General features: G+C 42.3%; 1 long non-coding RNA gene across 1 annotated transcript in view; it reads left to right on the top strand.

Annotated features, from left to right (window-relative positions):
• The first annotated feature begins 614 nt into the window (after positions 1-614).
• Positions 615-25651, top strand: part of LOC125756078 (uncharacterized) — a 63358-nt gene continuing 38321 nt past the window's right edge. The window contains exons 1-2 of the long non-coding RNA XR_007414130.1: positions 615-758; positions 20876-20911. This is a non-coding gene — a long non-coding RNA (uncharacterized LOC125756078). The remainder of the gene's footprint in view (positions 759-20875; positions 20912-25651) is intronic.

Raw genomic sequence — 25651 nt, 5'->3', positions numbered from 1 at the left:
TGAAAATTTACAATACAAAGATCCCTGTTTTATCTGTATTGTATTTTTTTAATGTTATTTTTTTTCCACATTCTGTATTCTGTAGTTCTTCTACTGATTTCTCCTGGACTCACTCCCATGGCTATCGTCTTTATCTGCTCATCTGGTGCTAGAGAGTCTAAGCCTCAGATGACTTCATGCAGCCTGGGACCTTGGGACTGGCTGTTACAGGGTCTTTGTCCATCCTCTCTTTCTGCTGATCCAGGCCATATTATGCGGTGATGAGGATGTTCCAGTAGGTGAGACAAGAGCTCTAGAACTAGGCTTAGGCTCTAGAACTTAGCCCATGTTACTTCTGTCACTTTCTGTTGGTCTAAACAAGTCACAAGACCAACCAGATTCCATCCACCTCTGGATAGAAGGTGTGACATTGTGATTTCTAATAAGAAATGTATATTCGATCCTCATCTATGTTCCAAAGCTAAAACCTCTGGAATCTCCAAAGTGACTTGTCTTTTTGGATGCTAATGAGAAGGTGGTGGCTGGGGGGGGGGGAGGGGGGAGGGGGTGGGCTCCTGAATAGCCTCAGGGTCTGGGCCGGTTACCAGGGAAACCGACCACATGATTAGGGGGTTGGAACTTTCAGGTCCAACCTCCAATCCCTAGGGAGGGGAGCGGGGCTGGTGGTTGACTTAATCCATCAAGCCTACATAGTGAAGCCTCCATAAAAATCCTAACAGAAGGGGTCTGGACAACTTCAGGTTGCTAAACGCTTAGAGGTACTGAGAAGGTGACGTGCCAGAGAGAGCATGGGTAGAAAAGCTCATGTCTCTCCCCATATCTTTCCCTGGGTACCTCTTACACCTGGCTGTTCCTGAGCTGTATCCTGTTATAAAAAACTGGTAATCTAGTTAGTGAATTGTTTTCCTGAGTTCTATAAGCCATTCTAACACATTGCTGAACCAAAGGAGGGGGTCATGGACCCTCAATTTATTGCCGGTCAGTCAGAAGTACAGGTGACAACCAGAACTTGTGATTGGCATCTGAGGTGGAGGCGGTCCTGTGGGACTAAGCCCTTCACCTGTGGGATCTGATGCTGGCTTCAGGGGGATGCATTGCCCAGTTGTCCCCAGGGAACTGAAGAATTGCTTGGTGCAGGAGGAAAAAACCCACACATCTGGTATCAGCAGTCAACTATAGGTGTGAGTGCAGTGCAGTGTGGAAAAACCGAGTTTTCCTTTAGTCGGTAAAGAAAACATAGAGAGGAAATAGAGTTTCTCCTTTCCCAATGATGTAGGCTGGCTGGGTCCGAGGACTCAGAGGCTTTCCCGCAGGCTCCTCCAAGAGGGTCCTTGCCTTTGTGCAGGATAGAAATCAAACACAAGCTGAAAGGAAGTGAGAGCAGAGTTTACTGAAGACACCGAGAGAGTACGGATTGAGATGGAAGGTCTGGGAGACTCGGAAAGAAAAGAAGTTTGGGGTCTGGGGTTTTTATTGAGAATTGTGGTCTGGTGTTCACATCTCCGCAGGCATCCAGGAACAAAGCTGAGTGTCTAGGTGTCCTGAGTGTTTAGATGTCCTCTGTAAGCCACTTGTGCCCTAGAGCCATTTATGCCCTGGAATCAGTGATCTGGAAAATGTACATAACAACCCCACCTGGTCACTCATTAGATGTTATCTATTGTGCTGGAAGACTCCAAGCAAACCATTTAACTCCTTGACCATTGCAAGGAAGATATACATTATCTGTGCCCTAAGAAGTATGTAAGGTGGGGGTGCAGGTCCTAGCAAGAATAGAAGCAGGAAAAGGATAAAAAAAAAAAGCCATCCTTCATGGGGTCTCTTTAGTTTCCCTATGTCCTCAAGGCACTCCTAAGTCACACCTAACAGTGCATGGACCCTAAGAGGGAAGGAATTTGCAGTCATCAAACAATCTGCACCAACAGACTCCAGGATTCTTCTTAGCAACAGAAGTTCATTCTCCCCCTTGACGATTCAGAGTCCCAGGTTCCTTCCACTCCTGATGACCTTTCTGCCAAGTAGACAGGCTTCATAGAGAAGGCACACTGGCTTCTCAGAGGCCTCAGTCCAAGAGGGACAGACTATTCACTTTTCCTCCTGTTTCTGTGGTGAGCACTGCTCCTAGGGCTTTACGTTAATGTGACATGGAAGACATTTTCCTAGAATGATAATGGAAGGGGGACCATGAATCTTGGTGAACAGTCATCTATATACCACATTCAGTAACTATTTTTTTTTTTTAACCTCCCCTGCTGACTCTATTATCAGAGACTCATTCAGAAGCCCTCCGGAATCTTTCTGAGACAGAAATTAGCATATCGGAGTTCTTATTTCTTAGCATCAATGTTTTAAAAGTAGTATTTCATGTCAAGGTGACTTTCTTTCTTGGATTTGCAGCTTCTTTTTGGGACTGAGGACCGACCCCCTCTTGGGTACGGCCTCCTACTCAGGGTGGCCTTCTACTTCTGTCACGAACACTTTCTTCTTGACATGGATCCTGGCTTAAGGAGAAAGCCTCACAGCAAGACTAGCATTTTGATTGTTGGGTTTTCCCATCCCAAGATCTCTTTTCACCCTTGCAGATGAGTTGCTCTCATAGGAATTGTTGTGGTCCCTCTACTTCCTCACTATCCCTTCTCTGTCACAAGGACGATCATGAATAGAGCCTAAATGGTGCCTTGGGTTCATCACCACTAGCCTATATGAAATATACATCCCCTAACGTGTTGGGCATATGTATGGCATCCTTCCTATTTTCCAACGCTGATGCTGGTTTTTCCCTAATTTTATATCCATTGGTCATCCCATTTGACTGAGGGTGGAGGGCGGAGGGTTGGCTGCCTGCACTTACATCACCATCAGATGCAGAGGGATTACACAGTCTTACGCTGAAAGGCTGGTGGAAATTATATGGCCTGTGATATCAGTTTCTTTAAAACACCTTGTAAACTTTTACTTTTGCAGAACTATCATAAATCTGCTTAATTCAACAGTTTACACTAAGTACTCCAGTACTCCACTTAGAAGGAAAGCATTTTGCTGCTCAATTGGAACTTTGCACTCTTGGAAGTTGTTAGGGAAACCATTTGTCGTTGCAGTAAGATTTCTCCATATCTGATCATCAAAAATCGCAATAGCCCAATGTGTATCCATTTTGTGGGTAGTTCCTGTGGCTGTGCAGTGGTGTCAGGAGTGGCAGGAAGCACTGGGGCACAAGCATCGAGAGTGGTGCTCCTGACCTCACGCTGCTTGCTCACAGCCGTTGAGGAGCAGATGGTAATTGAACCAGTGGGATGAAGTTTTGGAATATGAACCATCACATTTTCTTTCTCCTCTACCCTCCCTTGCACGTGACCATTCCTCAGTGGCTTTCACACTGACTCGGGGGGGGGGGGGGAAGCAGGACTTTCCTTTTGCTTTTTTTCAACCTTCAGCATGAGCTTTTGAGGCCTAAAGGGCAGGCTTGAGGGAAGCAGGGTATGAACTTTCACGCCAATGCAGGAAATCCGAGAAAGGTCCTCTGTCTGGCTTGTGGCTGCGGCAGGGTTTGGAAGGAGGATGACAACTGACCTTGTGGGGAGTGTGAGGTGGAGGGACAAACCTGGGTGTTCTGGTGGCGGGGTGGCAGTGTCCACACGGTGGTCCTCTACAGCTTCAGCCCACGGCTTTGCTGAACTGTAAGAAGTGCTCTGTGCCCTCTTTTTCATGGCATGGGACAATCATTAATCTTCCTCAAAAAAAAAAAAAGAAAAAGAAAAGAGAAAAGAGAAAAAATAGATAGTCAGGGCCATGGTATCCCCAAAAGTAGCTAATGATAAGGAAGAGGAAGCCTCTGGATTGGCTTTAAGGCAATAATGGGCAAGGGTAAAACCCACTCCCTGGTCACAGGTAACTACAGTGTGCGATTCTGAAGCAGATCTTGAGGTAGGTGGCTGCTGAGCAAAGAGAAAAGGAGATGGTGTTGGAGGGGCCAGCAGGGTCAAGCTGCATGAAGCAGTTTGACACCCGAAACCCATTTCTTTCTGGGTAAGGCCAGCCACAGGGCATCTGATAACACAGGTAGGCTGAAGGTGCTTGTGGGGCTTTAGTGGCATAGATTTGGGGCTCAGGGTGAAGACACTGCACCCTCACAGCTGCGGGGGAGGCTGTGTCTCACAGAGAGGCCTAGTGATGAGCTTAGTCAGGGAGAGTTTTGTCCTCAGAGGAACGTAGCCTGCTTCGGGGCCACCACCACTGCAGAGACACATGTTCCATCTCCCTGAGGAGAGAAGCAGGTGGCACGGTGCGCTCTAGGAAGGCCTATGTCCCCTAGAGGTGGACAGGGCTTTCCAAGGCCCCTCCAGACTTCCTAAGGCTGCTGACTTCTCAAGCCCTCCTGGAGAGGCCAGTGGAAAGCTGCCCTCACGTGACTCTTGGGCCCAGGGTTCAGAACACCATCCAGTAAAACTCCCAAATGTATCTAAATGAGACGTCTTTTGAGGGAATATGAAACATATCATGTACAACCACATATTCAATGAAAACCACGTTAATTAAGAAAATAATTACATAAAATCATGATCATCCTGGAAAACCCTAAGCCCCAAGCACAGAGTAGGGAAAGGATTATGAACATCCTAAAATCAAGCATGAAATATCTATTGCATATGCAATATATAAACATATTTATCCTTATAGGAAAAATATCATGGTTTGTGGGATTATGGGAGGGTTTTCCTTCTCATTTTTCAAGTTGCAAATAATGAACGTCTATCTGATAATTAGAAAAATGTGATTATGATTCTTTCAGATATAGGAAAATAAGGATGTGTTCTGATGAACAAAGATTTTTCTATACATTTTTTCTCTCTAAATTATCTTGGTTTATCCATCAAAATAACAATGAATATGAATACCTGAAATTGAGATTGCTTTAAAAATTATTTTGATGTTTTAAGGGGGAGATTGTTTCGGTTTGTCCAACATCTTTTGAAATTATAACTCTGCCTTAAAAATTTGGCATTTTCGGGACACCTGGGTGGCTCAGTGATTGAGCACCTGCCTTCAGCTCAGGTTTTGATCCCAGGTCCGGGGATTGAGTCCCGCATCGGGTTCCCTGCAAGGAGCCTGCTTCTCCCTCTATGTCTCTGCCTCTCTCTCTGTCTCTGTATCTCTCATGAATAAATAAAATATTTTTTAAAAAAATTGGCATTTTCATCATAACTAATAATTTCTAAATACTATTGCTTTGCAAGAAGAAAAAAAAAGTGGTTCTTTGTTCTTGAAACCAAAGACAAAGGATCATATGGCTCTGTTTCCTCTAACTTACTTCATTCAGTTTGACTTATTTTGACATATATTCCATGTCCTGTTTCCGTAATCTGCTTGACATTGATCTCAACATTTCATTAGGAATTCATGGTAGAAAGAAATTACTCTGAACATTTGTACCTTGTTCTTACAGTAAATGAAGTGTCATTTACATTTTATATCTTTTCCTGCTAACCTGTAACCCCTGGAAGACTTTGGTACTTCTCCATTTTTAGCTCAAAGATATTTATTATCATTTTCCCTCTTGATTTATGCTGAGACCTTAGTGATGGAGCCACAATTCTCAGGGTCATTATATAAAATTGCATAAGTGATCCATGAACGAAAAAAAATTTCTTTACATTTCTTGACAACAAACTGAAGAAGGAGTTGGCTTCCTAGCTTTTCCTTTCATAAGAGGGCTGTGTTATTATAATGGCACAGTTTTAGCTACTGTGGCTTGATCTTCTGGGTGTGAAAAGGTACAAATTTACATTCTAGAGGTGATATTTTATTTTATTTTATTTTATTTTATTTTTTTAAGAGGTGACATTTTATAGCAAAAAGAACACTAGTGTCAGAAACAACAGACCTGAGTTCTCATTCAGCACTCGGATAATTACTTGCTGTGCCTTCTTAGACAAGTTACTTCTCTTCTCTGAGGCTCCATTTTCTCATCTTAAAGTGAGATGAAAACAGCAACAGCAACAGCAAAAGCAAAAGTTATCCTTCCAGGACTGTTAAGAAGAAACATAGAGGACCTTATATGCAGTAAATGCTCAATACATGATAATGTGTCCATGTCTTTGCTTTCTGCTCGGTCAATTTCTATGTTGGTGGAATGGCTGGCACATGCTGATGAATTACCAGCTGTGGCTCTGAGTTTTGGAATTTAGAAAGGCATGGTTTGTAACATAGGAGCTCTTATCTGTAGAGTAGCTTTGAAAATTCAATTGAGAGTGCTCAGTCCCGCATTTGCAGTGATGAAGTCAGACAGCTGCCATCAGTGACATTGGAACTGCTTTGAAATACAACCCCTAATCAGATGGTTACCTAATCAGGTTAACTGTGAGACTCATTGTTTTTAGTTAGTTAGTTAGTTAGTTAGTTAGTTAACTTTGTTGAGCACGTACCAAGTACCTGGATACAGAGTAAAAAGGACAGGCAAGTCCCCTCATTGCAAGGAAATGACTTTTGAGTGGGGAGAGAGTTAAGAAAAAAAAAAAAAAAAAAACAAAGCAGAGAAGTGAATAAATTAAAATAACTGGAGCTTGTTGGAAATGTTGGGGACTCAGTTGTGTAGTAACAGAAGATGCATTGAGATAGAGGGGTCCTACTCCTGGAAGGCCTCAGGCTAGGGCTGACATTTAAGCTTCAATGAGAAGCAGCAACTTCTGCAGAAAGGGGGGACCAGATTGGCCCAGGAAGCCAGAAAAGCATGTGCAAAGCCCTAAGCCTGGAAACGTGGAACGTCTGATAAATATCCAAGTTGTCTTCAGGGCCACGGCAATTTTTTCTTCCATCATTCCACTCACTGAACAAGAATTGATGAAGTGGGACATGTGATAATTTGAGACCCTTGTTAACCATGTATTAAAATATTCTGGAATAAGATAGTCCAGAAGATTATATATAGGCAGGCATCATTTCTAGTAGGGTAAGTTTACAGATCACTAAATAAAAGCTATCCCATCCTTTTGTTTGTTCTTACAAATAATAATGACAATAATACCACTATTATTGTATTATACACTTGTAGTTCAGAAAGCAAACTAAATATTAGACCATTGCCATTTCTTGCTCTGCAAAAACAATTTTAAGTACTAATATTGATTTCCCACTAGAGTAGCTGAGGATTTACCCCTATCCGCATTGCTCATCTCCCCATTCTCTCAATCTCACGGTGTGACCGTGTGTAGATGACTTGTGTAGCTGGGTGTGCAGTACTGTATGATTCCTTTTCTCACACAATATTTCATTGCCTTTGGAGTTAATGTTGCTTTTGTTCCTTGCTTAGATTTCTGTGCACTCATCAGTTCATCCCTATGTTTATTGCCAGTTGCGTAACTTTGAAACATATTAGGTATCTTATTAATTTCATCTCCTTGAAGAACTTTCTTCTGTATTCTTTTTTTTTTTTTTTAATTCTTTTAATGGGCTCCAGCCTGGAACAGTATGGTGGACATGGAGGTATGTTGCCCAGAAGCCCCTTCAAGGGGGGATCTTTTCTGTGTAAGTTGCTGTCGGCCCCCTCTTCTCCTACCTGACCTGCAGAGAGCTGCCCTTCCCAAGAGTGGCCTGTATCCAATGATTGATAACGGAGGGGGTGTAAAAGTCACTTCAGCCCACTGGGAGACAACTCCAATGCGCTGTAATGTTGCAGAGCTCCTGGAGGGACTGGCTGAGGTGTCATTTTAGCTGCATCACAATGTAATTTCTCCATCTACTCAATCCTGCCTCTTCCCTCTCCTTTCTTCCCATATTCTGAGAAACACCAAGCTCTAATAAATAATTCTCCCTGCCAAACTCCTCAGAGTCTACTTCTGGAGAACCAGCCTGAAACTAGTTACTCTCTGAGGCTACTGCACAGGAGTTTTCTAGCAGCGTCTCCTCACTACCATCCTGGAGAATCGTGTGGATACATCGTTATTTATGGTAGATTCTCTATTTTCCAGATCTCCTGGCTTCTTCTCTTTGCTGTGCTCCCTTGTTTTCATGGAGTACATCCACTAGCAGTTTCCCAAGAAGAGATACAAGGAGAAAATATTTTTTAAAACCTGTGTGTCTGAAAATGGCTTTATTCCCATCACATTTAATTAATAGCTTAGTTGGGCACAGTCTTCTGGGTGGGAAATAATACTCCTTGGAATTCTGAAGGCATTGCTCAATTTTGTTTCGGTTCTGAGATTTGTGTTAGGAACTATGATGCCAGTCTCACCTTTAAACTTTTGAATGAAAGCTGTATTTCTTCTCTGCAAATCTGTAGGATCCTCTTTATTCTCATTGTTTTGAAGTTACATCTTTCTTCAAGTTAGGGTTCTGCTCATCTATGACTAGTCATCCAGTTACTTTCCACCTTCCCACAGGTTCTTGCTCTAGCTCCTCTGTCATCTTTGGCCCTGTGTATTTATGTTTTAAAGCAAACAAACAGGCAGTCAGATGAACAAACAATAATAACACGTTATAGTGCCTCATGGCATTGAAGTAGACTTTTGGGAAGGAGGGGATGTGGGTAAACATGTGTGCTCAGCCTCACCTTTTTAAGCAGAGGTTGGATTTGGTTTCTTCAAGAAGTTTATCTGGTGAGGCTGCTATGTCTTCTTCCCTTTTTAATGTGTTTCTTTGATTCTTTCCCACAAGCACTAACCATATCACTATACCCTGCAAGAACAGAGTTTGAGTTTGTTTTGGTGTCTTTAACTCTACCTATCCGTGGCTTCAAAAGAGACAGCTCTGCTATCAGTCACTCCAGTCCCGTGCAAACTGTGCGAAGAACAAACAAACTGCTGTTCCCCATGAGGAGGAGAAGGAGGAGGAGTCATATTTGTGACTGACAGTTAAGTGGTCACCTGTGGATTTCCTTAGGACTCAACCTTAGGAATGTCTCTTTGCACTAAGTGTATGGAGCCACAGGTTCTTTAGAAAATAGAATTAGTATAATAGATCCTGGGGTATCCTATTGAAAGTTCTTACCCACAATAAGCTTTTTGGTGGGAGTGACCTATGCGGTGCATGAAGTCCTGTCTCAGTCCTGAGACAAGAAAAAGTATGTGGATCCCTATAAATCAGTTCCCTAATTCTTTTTACATCCTTTGGAATTAGATATGATCTAAATCTGAGATACAACTATTTTGCATTATGTGCTAAATAATGTTAACTCATAGAACATAATTCTTATTAGCATTAATTAATTGGGAAAGTGAAATTGGAGGCTCTTAATTTCTAGTTCTGTGTGTTCTAGTGACAAAAGCACTGGTAGAACTGATATGCCAACCCTACTTTTTAAGAAAATATTAACCACTATGCTTAAAAAGCTTTTTGACTTGGGGAAGTTACTTTATCTCTCTAAGATTTATGTTCCTTATTTGTAATTTGGAGAAAACTTCTTCATAGGGTTGTTGTTAATGAGTTAATGTATATAAAGTTGTGGGCACACACGATGTTCATCTATGGTAGGTATTCTATAAGTGGTAGTTTCCTTCCCTTGGGTCATCCAAGTTTGACCGAGAACATGGTAATTTTTTTGTGTGATAAAACTTGGGGAGCACCATATTACTACTCTTTTGAAGAATCTACAAGATAGGGAGGTTTCATCTGTATTAACTGAATGTGAATTCAGATGGGTCTTAATCCCCTCCATACACATTCCATCCTCAAATTAAGGCTAGTGAATTTAAGGTGGCACAAGGGCCTCAGAATCAGGGAAGATTTCATAGCTAGAGTTAACTGCAGCAAAGAAAATTAGGGTCTGTAAATAAGAACTGACAGCTAAAGCAAAGATTAATCTTAATGGCATGCATTAACAATATGCAATTTGAGATTGGCAGTGGAGAATTCTCTCTGAGAACTGGCGTTAGGCAGTATGGGTCTTGACATGGGAATTCACATGGGCAAGCACATTCATTCAATACACCTTTCCTGTCCCAAAGACATTAGCATACCCAGAGACCCACAACATCAGGGAAAGTGGCCTATTTATTCATATCAAATCATTGTATGTACAGACTGTTTCCATTTAATATAATTGTCATTCAGCAGTAAAGACTCACTTGGTATAACTTAGAAGTGACAAGGAAATTGGATGGAGCTTCATATGGTTGACTCTAGAAAAACAATGAAGTAGTGACTAGAAACCTTGAAATTAAACCCTGATGTCTATGAAGATTTGGGGGGAAGGGTTGGGTCCACACAAAAAGTGGTGGCAGAGAGGAACCCAGTTAGGTTACTGGAGACTTTCATCAGACTTATTTCATAGGACCCTTGTTTTGGGTCAGATCCTGGACTGAAGGATGATACCACTGTGACCTCCAGTCCTCTTCATGATTGTGGATGGTGAAGGGCCAAAGGGCAGAGGAATCATGATGTGCCTGCGTATTGCCTGCTTCAGAGTGTTCTAGCTATTGTTGACTCTCTAGGCCAGTCAAACAAACATAACTTGTTTTTTTATGCCTCATCTGAGTAGATCCAGTTACAATTGTCTTTGTGTTTCCTGATGAGAATGTTACAAAAATTAGTGGAAGTTGGGATCCCTGGGTGGCTCAGTGGTTTGGCGCCTGCCTTTGGCCCAGGGCATGATCCTGGAGACCCGGGATCGAATCCCACATCGGGCTCCTGGTGTATGGAGCCTGCTTCTCCCTCTGCCTGTGTCTCTGCCTCTCTCTCTCTCTCTCTGTGTCTATCATAAATAAATAAATAAATAAATAAATAAATAAATAAATAAATCTTAAAAAAATTATTAAAAAAAATTAGTGGAAGTTAATCTGAAAGTCTTAGAAAAAGAATATACAAAAACAGTACAGTTTTTACATTTCAAAAGATACATTTAAGTAATAGACTGATAAAAAGCTTATTTTGTTAACTTTACTTTCTTAACAACTAAAAGATAAATACCTTTTCTAAATTTATAATTTCTAAGAAAATGGATTTCCTCATCTATTAAAAGTGTCCTTTTATTCTTCTATTATAATAGAAGATAATTTATTTTTTTGTATAGAAAATTATATTTTCTGATACTACATATCCTGTATTTGGCATGTCTTTACAGAAAGTGCAAATATGTGATATGGGTCTTGACTAATCAGGTATTTGCCAGATGGGCATTATCCTGAGAGCCAAAAGGGGGATTATTGTCGTGGAAGGCAGGGAAGGTTTACCTGCAGAGTTAGGACAAGATTTGAGAAATGTATACATGTCCCAAGAACTATCTGTAGATTGAACCAATATTACAGATTGCATGTACCCATGGGATATTGGAGTAGCATGTGAATATTTTTTACCTTAAAACACCCCCACATTTGGGAACTTTTGTAGCCACTTCTGTATTCTGAATGTTCAGATATGATCTGTCTGCTATCTTGCCTGGCACAGGCTGTCGCAACATGTACATGGGACATCTCCATGGTCCAGATACCACACTCGGAGAGGCTCTGTGATGTGGTCAAGACCGTTCGACTGGTTAGAGATAGATAGAATCAGGTTAAAAACCCAAAGTGGTCTGATTTCAAAGCCCAAACTCTTCTTAGTGTACCACGTTGCTCTTCAACTGAGCAGATTTGCTCTCTCATACCGTACTTTAAAAGATCCAGTTCCCACGAGGACATGGCAAAAATATGTGTACACAGGGATGTGAAACTATGGTTCTCTATGTTACTTTGAGCCTCCCTCATCAGCCATTTAGTACAATGCAAGAGAAAGGGTTTAGTGGTGCCCGGCATGGAATAGGAAAAGAGAATGGTCCTGAGCTAGGAAGGAGCCCCAGAAAGGGTGGACACGTTCTGCCCGGGGAGTCCGCAGGTCTCACTTCTCACTGCAGCCCAGCCGTCAACCTCCCGTGCGTCCTGGGTGAAGTCCTGACCCTACTACGCCCTCTGTTCTTTTTAACTTGTAGAATGAAAAGGAGAAAGATAGCCCTGCAAACAAACTGGGTATCTGCTCAGGCTTCCTTATCAGATTGAAATTAGACTAGAGTCTTCATTGTTATCACCGGCTGTATTTCTTGAGTAAATAATTTAACAATCTATTTCTTTTTTTTTTTTTTAACAATCTATTTCAAACCAATCCATTTCCCACCGAAATTATACTGATGAAGAAATCACAACAAATATTCTTTCATTTACTTTGCCAAGAGGCAAATAGGATTATAAATCCTATTTTCTGACTCTTTGACATCATATTGATTTTATTGTCAAAAGAGAACAATGGCAATATGTACACAGAAGAATTCCCCAAACTCTCTTCACAAATCAAAAATATTATGAAATAGCCACAGGAGAAACCACGTTAAGTCAAATAGGCCCCAAGGACAGACCATCAGTTGTATATACATCATTCACCATAGAATTCTTAATGAGATTTTAAAGTCAGACTTACTGACGAATGTGCTGTATTTTACAAGCAAAACCAGCTCAGAAGTATCGTATTAAACAAATTGAGACACAACAGCACAGACATCACTAGAACTCATTGGTACCACCACTGAGGGTGGTGCTAGGGAAGTTTCCTTAGGTTTCTGACAGTCGGGGGATCTGTAAAGATGGAGGAGCCTGCCCTGGGGCAACCCTCAACTCCCAAGGCCATTGTGATGAAGGGCAGAAGAGTTGGCTGTGAGCAGCCCCACTTTATGGTCCCTCCAGCAATGAGGGCCTCTTAGGGACCCAATACAGCTGTCTTCATTTTGAATGTAGAGGGAAAAGGAATAATGTGTGCAGATATTATTTTTGTCCTAAATTATCTGATAGCAGAAATGCTGCTTGGCACTGACAGAGAGGCACAGAGAATTTTGAATCAGAGCATTTTATAGTTAGATAGAAATTCTAGAGCCATGAAGTTTTACAACCATAGGAAATGGATAAAGCCTGCGTGTGTGTGACTTTCTGACTTCCATAGTGAGGAAAAACGATCAGGGAGGGGAGGGAGGCAGAGCAGGGCCAAGTAGATGGTCAATCTCTTGTCATTATAAGGTCTGGGTAAAGAAGTCAGAAAAAACGAACGCTTCAGTGAGGAATGGAGAGCTTGAGAGTGAGCCCGAGACAATCAGCACTACCACCAATCAAGCAAGCAAGCAATCAGAAGAATTATAACAACAAATATAGCAATAATAGTGATGACTCTTTGGATCTTTTTAGACACACAGCATTGTGCTGAGATAGACCAAAAAAAGAAAAATAAATAAAATAATAAGGGTTCAGGAAGATGGTCTTGACTTGTAGCCTATTCCCATTTTGCCTGCACACAAAGGGGACCTTTCATCTTATAAATAAAATCTAAATTTGATGGAGTTCCTCTGCATGATGAAACTATTGCCCTACAGCACTTTGAGAGAGGAGAGAGTCATTTGGATTTAACACTGCGGCGAGCAAGCGTGTGGCAGCGAGAACCAGGGCCACGCTGTTCAATCCCGCAGGACATTCTGGGAGAAAATTGAGCAGATTGGGCAGGTGGTCTCCCCCATGGGCTGGGAAAAGCTGTCCCCTTGTCAGAGGCCTCACTTGTCAGATGAGAGGTCATTGGTATTATCTGCTTCATCTGTCCTGAAGGGTTTTTAGGGGTCTGCAGGGGCCCCGAGTGTGCCAGGCAACCCACGGAACGCCTGCTTTTCAAAACTTGAGCCAAAGAATCAGTTGTGTCGCAACATGATGGAAGCAAGAATTGCTAATCTTGGGCAGTACATTTCAAGGAAACAAGACAAAGAGGTGGAGCTGCATCCCATCTGATAAAACTGGGCCTGATTGAGGCTGACCTGAGGAGGATCGACAGGCCACCCTCCCCACCCCCCAACCCCTCACATCCTACCTCGAGCTACGTCCTCCCTTCTTGGAAGCCTACCCTCCAAACAGATGAAGTGTTTGGCCACATATCTGAGTTTCTTCACGTTGTCAGCCAGCCTGGCAGCTCCTTATCCCACATGTAATCCGGAGCCGATGGCTTGGACTTGTTTCTGGGGAACCAGGTGCTTGCTCCAGTGGCCATTGTCCTGCCCAACAGCCCAAAGGTCTGTTGTTATTGGCCTTTTTGTTTTTTAATCCATTCGTGAGAGACAGAGAGAGAAAGGAAGAGACACAGGCAGAGGGAGAAGCAGGCTCCCTGTAGGGAGCCTGATGGAGGACTCGATCCCAGGACCCCAGGATCACGACCTGAGCTGAAGGCAGATGCTCAACCATTGAGCCACCCAGGTGCCGGTCAGTTATTGGCCCTCTGTTGACCAATGTCACCTGGTGGTAGGTCTTCATAAGCCTGCAAACCACCACACTGCTGCAAAATAAAAATCCTCATCCTTTTGGAGGATGTGGGCTTGAGACAAGGACTCCTTAAATTTAGTGGTCAACTCCTCTTGATTGACCCCACAGTAGCAAGGGTGGAGATTTCCTTTTCCAGGTAGCCTACCCCAGGGAGGAAGCCTGCTAGTGGGAGCTGTGTGGAGTGCCTAGGGCCACCATCCATCTCCTCTTGTCAGAGGGAGATGTGACAAACATGCCCGGGCTGGTTGGTGATGATGAGATGGCTCCCGTTGGGCCCCCAAGAAGTGCTTCTCCACATCCTGAGGCAAAGCTTTGTGAAGGCCACATGTTTTCTATGCAAGCGCTGTTCATCCAGTTGTGATGTTTTGGGGTCTAAGCTCCTTTTGTGGGTCCGTGTTGAAGTTCCAAACAATGGGTTCCATTGTTTCAAAGTTCCAAACAGCAAAGCTGTTTCAGAGGCCTTGACATCTTCATTGGGAAATCTGCCTTCCTTGGCGATTGTGCAGTTGCCTGGGTATTTATCTTTCCCGCTATCACTGGTTCATCTAGCTTCCATCAGATTTAAGAAACCATAATCATGAAAGCCCCTGGAGTGGACAAATTAGTGGAAGAAAACCCATGCGGTGAGGACATCTCGTTTTGGATTCCCAACCAGCACTCAGAAGAGCTTTGCCAAGTCTCTCAGTCCATCGGGCAGGTGCAGGGCAAATGCTTCTGAACCTTCATCTTCTCATGCATACAACGGGAATACAAATAACTTGTGGCCAAGCAGGTGCATGCTGGGGCATTCTGAGATTCAAACGAAGTAATTGAAGTAATTTAACTTCCCGGCACAGAGTCTAATTAATTCCATCTTCTCCTCTTTCCCTTTTGGGATTAGAACCAATCTAGATTCACTACAGTATCCACCTCTATATCCACAATCTTCTCATCCATTCTTCCCTTGGAGAAACAAGAAAAGTCTAAACTTTTCCCCCCATAAATGGGAGCTCTTTATGACCTAGTCTGGCCGATCTCTCCAACCTTATGCCCCACCTCACTGTCCCCTCTGACCCGCCACTCCTGCCCCAAACACCACTGCATTAATCACACCTTCCCCTGGGCCACCTCTGACCGCCGCACTCTTATACTGTATGAATCACCGTGTACTGTAATGAGTCATGTCTACTTCTCTCTCAGACGGTGAACTTCTTAGGGAGAGAGACCACTTCTTGTTTATATTTTGATATCTAGTGCCCAGCAGGTAACCAATAAACTTTTAGATAATAAAACATTAAGCCAGACTCGGGTCAGGAGTGGGGGGCTTTGTGAAGATGGCCTGAATATTTTAGAAGGATCCTTTTGGTTTCTTTGAAGACTTCCCACCAAATAAATACATATGATTTCATTTTAGAAGAAGGATAATTGATTTTTCTCTGTGAACAAGGAAGACGCTTCCCTTCGCCCCCCCCCCCCCCCCTTACTGATGTGTGGTGAAGGACACAAATTATACAGGAAACAGAGACATAAACCTGCTTAATCCAATTATATGTTTCAATCAACAGACAGAGTCCTAAGAGAGGAGAGGATGATGCACAGTATGGAGACCACTGCAGGGGAGCTAGGAAGTTGTGCTCTTCACTTTTTTTTTTTTTTTTGAAAGAGAAGCCAAGAGAAGAGGAGAAGGAGCTATAGCAGCTGCCATAGGAAGTGAGAATCAGTGTTTAGTCTTTGGAATGTTAAACAGCGGATACATAAATGATTTTTTGAAGACAAATGAAAAGAGGCAAAAAAAAAAAAAAAAAAAAGCACACAAACAAAACAAAACAAAGAAACCCAAGTGAGGAATACAAGAACCAGGCTCTTAAAAGGAAAGCCAGTCTAATTACAGCCAACGGAGAAAAAGTCATGTCTGTAGCCTGTGGCGGACGACACACAACTTCTAATTCTCAGGAGTGGAGGCCCAAAGAAGGCCACTGGGGCTGGGGAGACGGAGGGACTGTGGGGACACTGATAGTCAATGAACACGGGACCAAACACTTGGACTTCACATCCTCCACGTTATTTGGCCCTTCCTACAACAACGCTATCAAGCAAGACTGTTATTTGCATTGGCAAGTAAACTGCTGTTCAAATATTAAGTATTTCCAAGCCAAGATTTTTTTGTTTAACTGGTTCCTGGTACAGCTGAGATTTGAACCCATGTCTGCCTGAGTCACCTTCCACAGTTCATGTGCTCCACCACGCTCCTTGCACAATGGGACGCGACTCGTAGGCTCTAGGCTCTAGGCTGATTGCATGTTGGGTTTGAACTCCAGGGCAGGGCCTCAGAGTTCCCCTTACTGCGTTATTCCTAATTAAACGTCCACCACTTGCACCTGCAGTTAAACCTCTCACCTCCAAACAGCCGTCCCCCTCTTTCCTGCACTGGACCCTTGAGTTCTTACCTGGGATGCAGGCTGGTGGAATGATCATCCCCTGAAACCTTGCCTCTCACAATGCGAGGGGACAGAGCGTGTCCTGGAGAGTCTCACACTAGCAGTGAGCTGCTCCAGCCAGAAGTGGAGCCTCTCGTCACTCATTTGGGAGAGCCAGACACACGGAAAGCAGAGCACAGGAACTATTTGGTGAACAGCCTCGGTGACTCCTGGGGTCTTTGCTATCTTGAACACACGAGATACTTTAAACCTTTACCATGTTCATGATCTGTTCCCCATCAAGAATGGTTGCTCTACGAGGACAGAGGTCTTTATCTGTTTTGTTCACAGTTGTGTCTTCAGTGTTCACAGATGTGTCTTCAGTGCCCAGTACAGGGCTTGCCAAAAGCATTCATCAAGCACCTGAAAGAGTGAGAAATATTGTTATTTCTATCTTCCTTGGCAGAGTGGTCTTGGGCAAGTCTGTTATAGTCTCTGGGCCTCTGAGTTTCCTTTTAGAACTTGAGGAAAAAGGGATAATGTCTCACAGGATGGTGGTGACAATTAATGAGATGAGCAGGCAAAGATTAGTGTAAGGCTTAGCTTATGGAAACCTCTGGATAAATACTGATTTCTTTTCACCTCCAGTGGCCAAATTCTCCCTCTGACTTTTTTTTTTTCTCTTTTTTTCCCTCTGACTTTTAATGCAATCCTCAAACAAATCTAAATGGAAAGAATAGAGCCACTGCACACTTAACATTCTGGAGCTCTTCTGTGTCTTTCCCAGGGTACAGAACAATGCCGATGTTCCTCTTGCAAAGTTTTTTTTTTTTTTTTTTTTTTTTTCTCCCCTGCAATAGTTGGAAAACTCTGTAAGTGGAACAAGCTCTGTAACTTGAGGTGGGAGTGAAGCTGAGTACAGCCACTGGCCAAGCCTTTCAAACAGTGTAACAAATGATGTGTGGGCACAACTGGGGAAAATGCACACATTCTTCATGGGTCTGGCGAAATCATGTTTGGCCCCCAGGTGCACTTGACCTGTTAACAACATTTAGACAGATTTATCAGCTGTAAGCTTTGCACCATGCAGGAAAAAAAAAAAAAAAAGGAACACTTTTTTTTTTTTCTTTTCTGTTTCTAATCCTGAAGCAGAAAAATTTGTCAGCAACAGAGCAAATCAAACAAATTAAGCAAAGGGCTTGATTCTCTCTGCCCCTCAGTGGCCTGGTTGTGGCACATGGACTCCAGGCGTCACACTCACAGAAACCTGAGGAGTTCCCGGGGGATAGCGTGGGTCTGGGATGAGTACTTCGGTTAAGGCTGACAAGCTCAAGTTATAAGAGCCTGAGCTGAGTACAAAAGGGACAGCGCATCCTTAATTAACACCATAAGAAAGAGGGGAGAAAAGAAAGAAAGCACATACCAAAAATTAAAAAGAAAAAGAAAAAAAAAGGCATACAAAACTTTCCAGAACGTTTTGTGGTTCTCTTCTCTATGTATTTTTATGAGATCATCTGTTTGGAGATGTATTGTTTGAAAAGCTAGACGGGAATTCGTATTAAAATGCCCCAAATCTGATTGCAACAAGTCGGAATACCATAAGCCTGATGTTGTGAAACATCTTTTGTGATACGGGGGGGTGGGGGGGGAAGAGAACAGGATTTGGATTCAAGAAGTGAGTCCACACTCCACAGTCTACGGGTCGTGTGACTCTGGGTAAACTGACTCTCTAAACCTCAGGTTCTCCATTAGTAAGGTGAGGATTATAAAGCCCAAATCTGCGCACCTGTTGTGTGAATTTCATGAGCTAATGTGATTGTGAAATTGTGTTATTAATTTTAAAGTGAGGTGGTGGCGTTCATAATTTTTCTGGAGGATTATGAACAATTCAAAAAAAAGTTTTCATATTTGTCCTTGGAGAGGTAAAGACTCATCACCCCATTCTCTCTTAGCCTCCCTCTATTTTCCCATGGGGTCAATTAGTGTGTGGGAGTTATATATCTTAGTGTATGATTAGTATCGCACATACTCTATACTATGTATATACATACTAGCATTAGTATATATTAGTATATGATTAGCATATATGCATATATCTATACACAGAGTATATATATAGAGAGAGATGTATAAACTCTATATATCTATGTTTATATCTATATCTAGAGAACACCCCCTCTTTAGCATTTCTGTGTCATTTATAATCTCTTTCCTAGATGGTCACAAAAGCCAAGTTGGCTGTCTTGTACTCTTTCTAATTGAAACAATTGAAATTAAATTTTACATTTGGTCTTACTTTAGGAACCTCTAAGCCAGCATTAAGTCCAAAATCCTTAGTTTAATCCGCTGGTTCTCAATCAAGAGATTTTGACGCTTGAGGGACATTTGACAAGGTCAAGGGACATTGTTGGTCATCACAATGTGGAAGGAGAGGTGTCTATGCTACTGGGACTCAGAGGGTACAGGCCCCTGGATACTGGTAAATATCCTACAGTGCACAGGACAGGACCCACAGTGAACAAGAATCCTACTCAAAAGGGCAGGATGAGGTGGAGATACCTGAATTCAGCCCCTGGGATTTCCCTGAGATCTTTTCTACTTACATCAAGCTCCAGTTTCATCAGAGTCCTCATACCCTGGCCTCTAGCTGAGATGAATTACTCTCATATCTCTGGGTCATTCCAATAGTTCCCAAAGAATGTGGCATCGCTGGGCCTTTGTCAGGGCTGGCCTTCCTGCTTTGAACATGCTTCTCTTCCCTTCTTCAGCTGGTGAACTCAGCTCTCTCATTCTTTTGTGACTCCCCCTGAATCTCGGCCATTTAGGAAGCCTCCCACACACTTGTGGCCCCAGTTCTGTGCACCCACAGAAACCCTACCTCCTTCTTTCACTTATCACACTGTACTGAGATGGATCTTGTTCTGCCAGGACATCCGTTTGGATCTGGCTCTCCCACTCATCCATGAGTTTAAGAAAACGGAATGAAGGAGGGACCATTCCTCCTTCATCTTTGTAGCCTCGGAGCTGAGCACTGGGTGGGCAAGGAATCTTGGTAAATATATGTCGATTGACACAGAGAACAAATCCAAATTAGTGGGCATCGGATAGTTGAGCTACAGAGTTCTTTTACAATGTTGGGAAGGGAGCCACTTGAGAAAAGATTGTGTTCTGATCCATCCCCTGGCTACTCTGCACCTCAGATTGTCAAGGAGAGCCCCATGTCATTAATGGTAGTTGAAACTCACTGATTCTACTGTGTCCCAAGACTTACAAGGATTCTATATTAAATTCTAATTCTACTGTATATTTACCCTTACGTGTCTTCTCATTATTCCCATTTTACAGTTGCGGAAAGTGAGGCTCACAGTCACCTGAGTGATAGGGTCCAGGTTGAATCCCAGAGACCACCCTGTCCCCCTGTCAAGTGCTGTGTCATATCAGCTCATTGTCAGATCCATGTCCTGACTGCTGGCCCCCTGGAAATTGTGTCAGTGGGTCTGCATTTTTGAGATGAAGAAATAGAGCTTGTAGGAGACAGTTACGAGTGATCTATCCATATAATGACCGGACCAGAAATGGGTTTTGCAGTCTTTCTATTCAACTGTATCTCAAGGATCCAGTGGTACTCTTTCAACCCAACCTATATTTGTCAAAACTTGCCCATCTGCTGGCGCAAAGAAGCCTGCATTTGTAGGCCTCGTATGAGAGCAGACCCTAGGAGTCTTAGTATCCACCTTGGGGACCTGCCGCAAATAGATCTTTGGTAATTACTTAAGCCCCTAGAAATCTTTACCAGATCTGGGACAGCTTTGATTCCTGTCTGGGACAAGTTCTACGTCCTGGGAGGTCTTTGTGCTGAATCCCATTTGCTAAAGATTTCTAAAAGCTTCCAGGCTGCTTAACTCTTCCCAAACTTTTTGGTTTCAAAATGCATTCCTAATCAGCGGGTCTGGGTGCATTCTTTGTGCGTAGAGAATGCCATTCTCTTCAACTTTGGAGTAGGCCAGTGCATAGCACAGACCAAAATATGTGACACTCCATTTCCAGACTGAGTGGGCTGAAGGCACAATGTGGGTGGAAGGGGTTCCCACACAGTTCTGAGTAGAAGGTTTTGCTTTTCCAGGGTGGTCTGGTGGTCTTGGCTTGCTGTTGGCCCCATTTGCTGGGATCCTTTGGGAAATCTCACAGAAAATGTATTGCTGAAATTCTCCCTTTCATTTCCTTTCCTTTAAGGGATATCTACTCCAGGGCCTACAACCTCCTTTAAAGGTATGTAGTTATCACTCATCATTCCTGATTTCTTTTCATGTAACCATTCTGCAAGTGCTCACTGAGTGCCCCTTATACGCTAGGCTCCCTGGTAGGTGCTGGGCATTCAGGAGTGCAAATGCACTGGTCCTACTCCCTCTACCTAGAGTGCAAATGCACTCTCCTAGTGCTCACAGTCTAGTGGAAAAGAAAAAAATAAGGCCAACTGATGGTAATCAGGCCTATAATAGAAACTTACAGATCCAGGGATGCAGGCAAGATGGATCCTGAATAGCCCCAGGGAATCAGAGATCATTTTCCAAGTGATGGCTAAACTGACTCATGAAGAATAAAAGAGATGAACATTAAAGGCATTAGAAGATGTGGGAGACCAGAATTCCAGGAAATAGAAAGAGGATATACAAAGTCCCTGGGGCAAGAGGGAGTGCATCACATTTGGGAAGTGCTGGTGGGTACTGGCCGGAAAGTAGAGGACACATGTAGGGGCTGGTTGTGGCAGGTGGAGGTACAGAATGGAGAGAGAAGAAATTAGACAGGTTGCTATAAACTGTGTCCTGTGGGACTTTGCAGGTCATGCTAGGGATCTTATCTTGAGGAAAAATGAAGGAGATTTTAATCAAGAGCATGACATAGGGGACGCCTGGGTGGCTCAGTGGTTGAACGTCTGCCTTAGGTTCAGGGCATGATCTCGGGGTCCTAGGATTGAGTCCTGTATTGGGCTCCCTGCATGGAGCTTGCTTCTCCCTCTGCCTGTGTCTCTGCCTCTGTGTGTGTGTGTCTCTAGTGAATACATGAAAAAAAAAAAAAAAAAAGAACATGATATGGTCAGATTTGCCTTCTTTAAGGTCCAGTCAGGAGGGGATTCAGTGGACAGGCCTGGGGCCTATGTCACTGAGGTTTTTTGTTTGTTTTATTATTGTTGTTGTTGTTTTTAATCAGAACAGAAACTTGTTCTTGTCCTTCTCATCTGAGCCAGCTGCAGGGAATGTGGGCAGGTTGATGACAGAGAGTTGAGGCAAAGCCTGGGTAGACCCAGCAGATCCAAGCAGAAGCAAGGAATGGATAGTGTCAAGTCCAGGGCTGCAGGAGGAATGCAAGACCCAGGAAGAGAGAGATGGAAGGGAATAAGAAGAAGTCCTCATGTGTGAATGGAGATCATAATACCTGCTTCCCGGGACTGTTTTGAGAATTGCTTGCTCAGAGCTTGCCACAATGTCTGGCACATATCGGGACCTTATAATTAAATAATAAATCAATATGGCCATTGTTATTATGAGCACACTCCCCCCCCCCGAAAATCTAGGTGGTGTTCCATCCTAAGCAGCTTTCATAATTGGTGTAAGTGGGGGAGTGTGGTGTTCCTCTCATTCCTCCAAGATGTTTTGGGATAAATCCTATGCTCAGAGAGATACTAGCTCATGAACAGACTATATAATTTAGTAACTTTTTCACAAGAGAAGCCTGTAGCATGCTTACTTCACAAGGTGGTGGTAAGGATTAAGACGATCAACCAAACAGTGAAATGCCTTTCTTTTTTTTTTTTTTTTTTTTTTTTTTTTAGTGAAATGCCTTTCTAAACAGTGCTGTGCATGTTTCTGTTTATGATTTTTATATTTTCAAATTTCTTCTAGAGTAATTGACATACAATACAGTTCTTACATTTTAAGTGGATACTTTGATGAGTTTTGACAAATGTATACACAAGAGTAACTACCACTTCAGTATGATAGAGAACATTTCCATCACTCCAGAAACTTCTCTCATGGCCCTTTGTGCTTGATTCTCTTCCCTGCAACCCCCCATAACTTTTGCCTCAAACACTTATCTCATTTCTAGCGCTATTAGCTAGTTTTGCATGATCAAGGACTTCATATACTTGGAATCATATTGGATCTACTTTTTCATATTTGGCTTCTTTCACTCAGTGTAACGTTTTAGATTCATTCATGTTGTTGTGTGTATCTGCAGTTAATTCCTTATTATTGTTGAGTAGTATTCCATCATTTGACTATGCAACATTTCAATTATCTACTCACCAGTTGGTGGACATTTGGATTATTTCCACTTTTGAGCTCCTGTGGATAAAGTTGCTTTGAATATTCACACAAAATCTTTTCGTGAATATACATTTTCATTACTTTTGAGCAAATATCTATGATTGAAGTAATTGAGTACTGTGCTAAGTGTATGATTAACTTTAGAAGAAACCACAAAGTGGTTTACCCAAGTGGTTGCACCATTTTGCCATCCATAACAATGTATGAGTCTCCCACTCCTCATCCTTGTCAACACTTGGTATTGTCGGTCTTTTAATTCTAGTTATTCTTGTATTTGCATGATGAGCAAAGATGTTTACTATCTTTTCATGTACTCCTGGGCCAGTTGAAATATCTTCTTTTATCAAGTATCTATTTAAACTTGTTGCGCATTTTTTTTTTGGTTTATTTTTTTTTCTCTTCTTCTTATTGAGTTGAGAGAGCATTTATATTCTAGTCCCTTGTCATATGTCTGTATTGTGAATAGTTTCTTCTGGTCAGTGGCTTACATTTTCAGTTTCTTAACTGTCTTTTGAAGAGCAGAATATTTTAGTTTTGATGAAGCTAGATTTATCACTTCCTTTTTCCTTTACAGTCCATGCTTATTGTATCTTATTTAAGAAATCTTTGCCCACCCAAAGGCTATAAAGATTATGTACTATGTGTTTTTGTAGAATTTTTATAATTTAACTTTTTATGTTTACGTCTGTGGCTCATTTTAGATTAGATTTGTGTGTGGCATGAAACAGGAGCTGAGATTCTGGTGGTGTGTGTGTGTGTGTGTGTGTGTGTTTTGGCACCTGAAGGTTCAGCTGTTTCAGAAGCCTATTTCGAAAGGATTCCCCTTTCCCATTAAACTATGTTGCTGCATTTTTCAAATATCAGTTGGCCAGATATGTGTGGGTTTATATCTTTCATCTTTATTGATCTATAACTATATTTTTAGCCAAAAGAATTGTGTCTTGCTTAATGAAGTTTGCGGTAAATCTTTGCATTAAATGGTGTACCTCACCTAATCTTTGTTCTTTTTTTTTAATACTGTTTTTGCTATTCCTGGCCCTTTGCATTTACATATAAGTATTAGAATCATCTTGTCTTCTAGAAATTTGGTTAGGATTGCACTAAATCTATGGATTAATTTGTATGAGGTGGGCACATTAACAATATTGAGTTATCTGATCCATAAACATACATTTATTTAGTTTTTAATGTAGAGGTCTTGTACATCTTCCATCAATTTATTTCTAAGACTTTTGTGTTTGTAATATTATTGTAAATACTATTTTTAATTGAATTTTCTGACAATTTGTTCTTAGTTTTAGGTGTATATGAGGAGAACAAGTCTGGTACCAGATATTCTATCATAGGCCAAGAAACATGATTTAGTTTTTAATAATAACCATGAGAAAGTTGAAGTATCTCCTTATCAGCTGATATTTTTCTTCCTTTTAAAATGTTCCTGGGACTCTATACAAGATAGACAATTTTTAGGTCTCATATTCCAAAGTATGAAACAGATGGGAAGACTCTGTGTAAGTGTGTGTATATGTGTGTGTACGTGTGCATGCTTGTATTTGTGTTTACATGTGCATGCATGCGCTGCTGCTACTTGGATTTCATAAATGTTCTTCTAAATAAATTTATCACTATCACTTTAAAAAAAAATTGGACTAGTAAACTGAGCTCACTATTTGTGAGCCTAGCAGATATAATATTATGTTTGGTCCGTTCACAGGCCAGGCCCAGGAAGCATCTCAGGCTTCCCTATGGCCAGTTTCGAGGCCCTGCTAAAATATTAGCTGAATGACGAAGCTGAAATTAGAAAGCACATAAAAGGGTAAATATTGACTTGTTCAACAAAGTTGTTGCGTTTGCATTCAAGGCACTCTGAGAGGCTTGAGGAAGCCAGGTTACAAGAAAAATGAATCAGGCTGAAAATAGCCTATTTACATAAATTCTTAGACAGGAGGATTACAAGTTATTAATAATGACACATTTTTGCATCCTACTTTCTACTTTTTAAAGCCTTTTCAGATTCCACATTGAACAGATGCTCCCGGGCATATGCACTGGTCCTATTCCCTCTACCTAGAGCAGCACTCCCTTCTGTCTCTGAACTTGGAGTCATTCTTAGTTTGCTCCCAACCTCCCCACCTCCACCTCCATGCTTGCTCAGTACAACCCCCATCACAGAATCCCTTCTGTGAACAGCCTCCCAATGGCCCTGTCACCTACAGCTCCACCCTGCCTCATGCTGCTCCAAGTCGAGTGTCATTGAGAGCCAGTCAGGCATTCCCAAACACCCAGAGGAGCATTTGAAGACGTTTTACTTCCTTTCTCTGTGTATAATCCTGTCAGCATTTAGGGATTTGTTTTCTGTATCTTCTTTTACCACATTTAAGAAAGGAGAATCAGCCCTAAATACTTGTGGGCAGAGGTGGCAAGATATGCCTGAGATCACATGGTTTCTGAAACAAAACTGGTTCAGGGGCAGCTCTGGGGTTTGGGGTGGAAGAAGCTCAAGGTCCAACACCCTGTGACCCACTCCTGACTTTGTCAACAACCAACTCCTTGATCAGCCCAAAGCTTGCCACACAGCAGGTGTTCACTGGTGGGTGAATGAACATGAAGAAGTCACTTCATCTGTCTTGGAGTTTCTCCATCTTAGCCTAAAGGAGCCAGAGTGGATGGTCTCTAATTTCAC

This window comes from Canis lupus, chromosome 11 (genome assembly GCF_003254725.2).
Source record: "Canis lupus dingo isolate Sandy chromosome 11, ASM325472v2, whole genome shotgun sequence".
Taxonomy (NCBI): Eukaryota; Metazoa; Chordata; class Mammalia; order Carnivora; family Canidae; genus Canis; species Canis lupus.
This window is presented reverse-complemented; position numbering and strand designations above follow the sequence as displayed.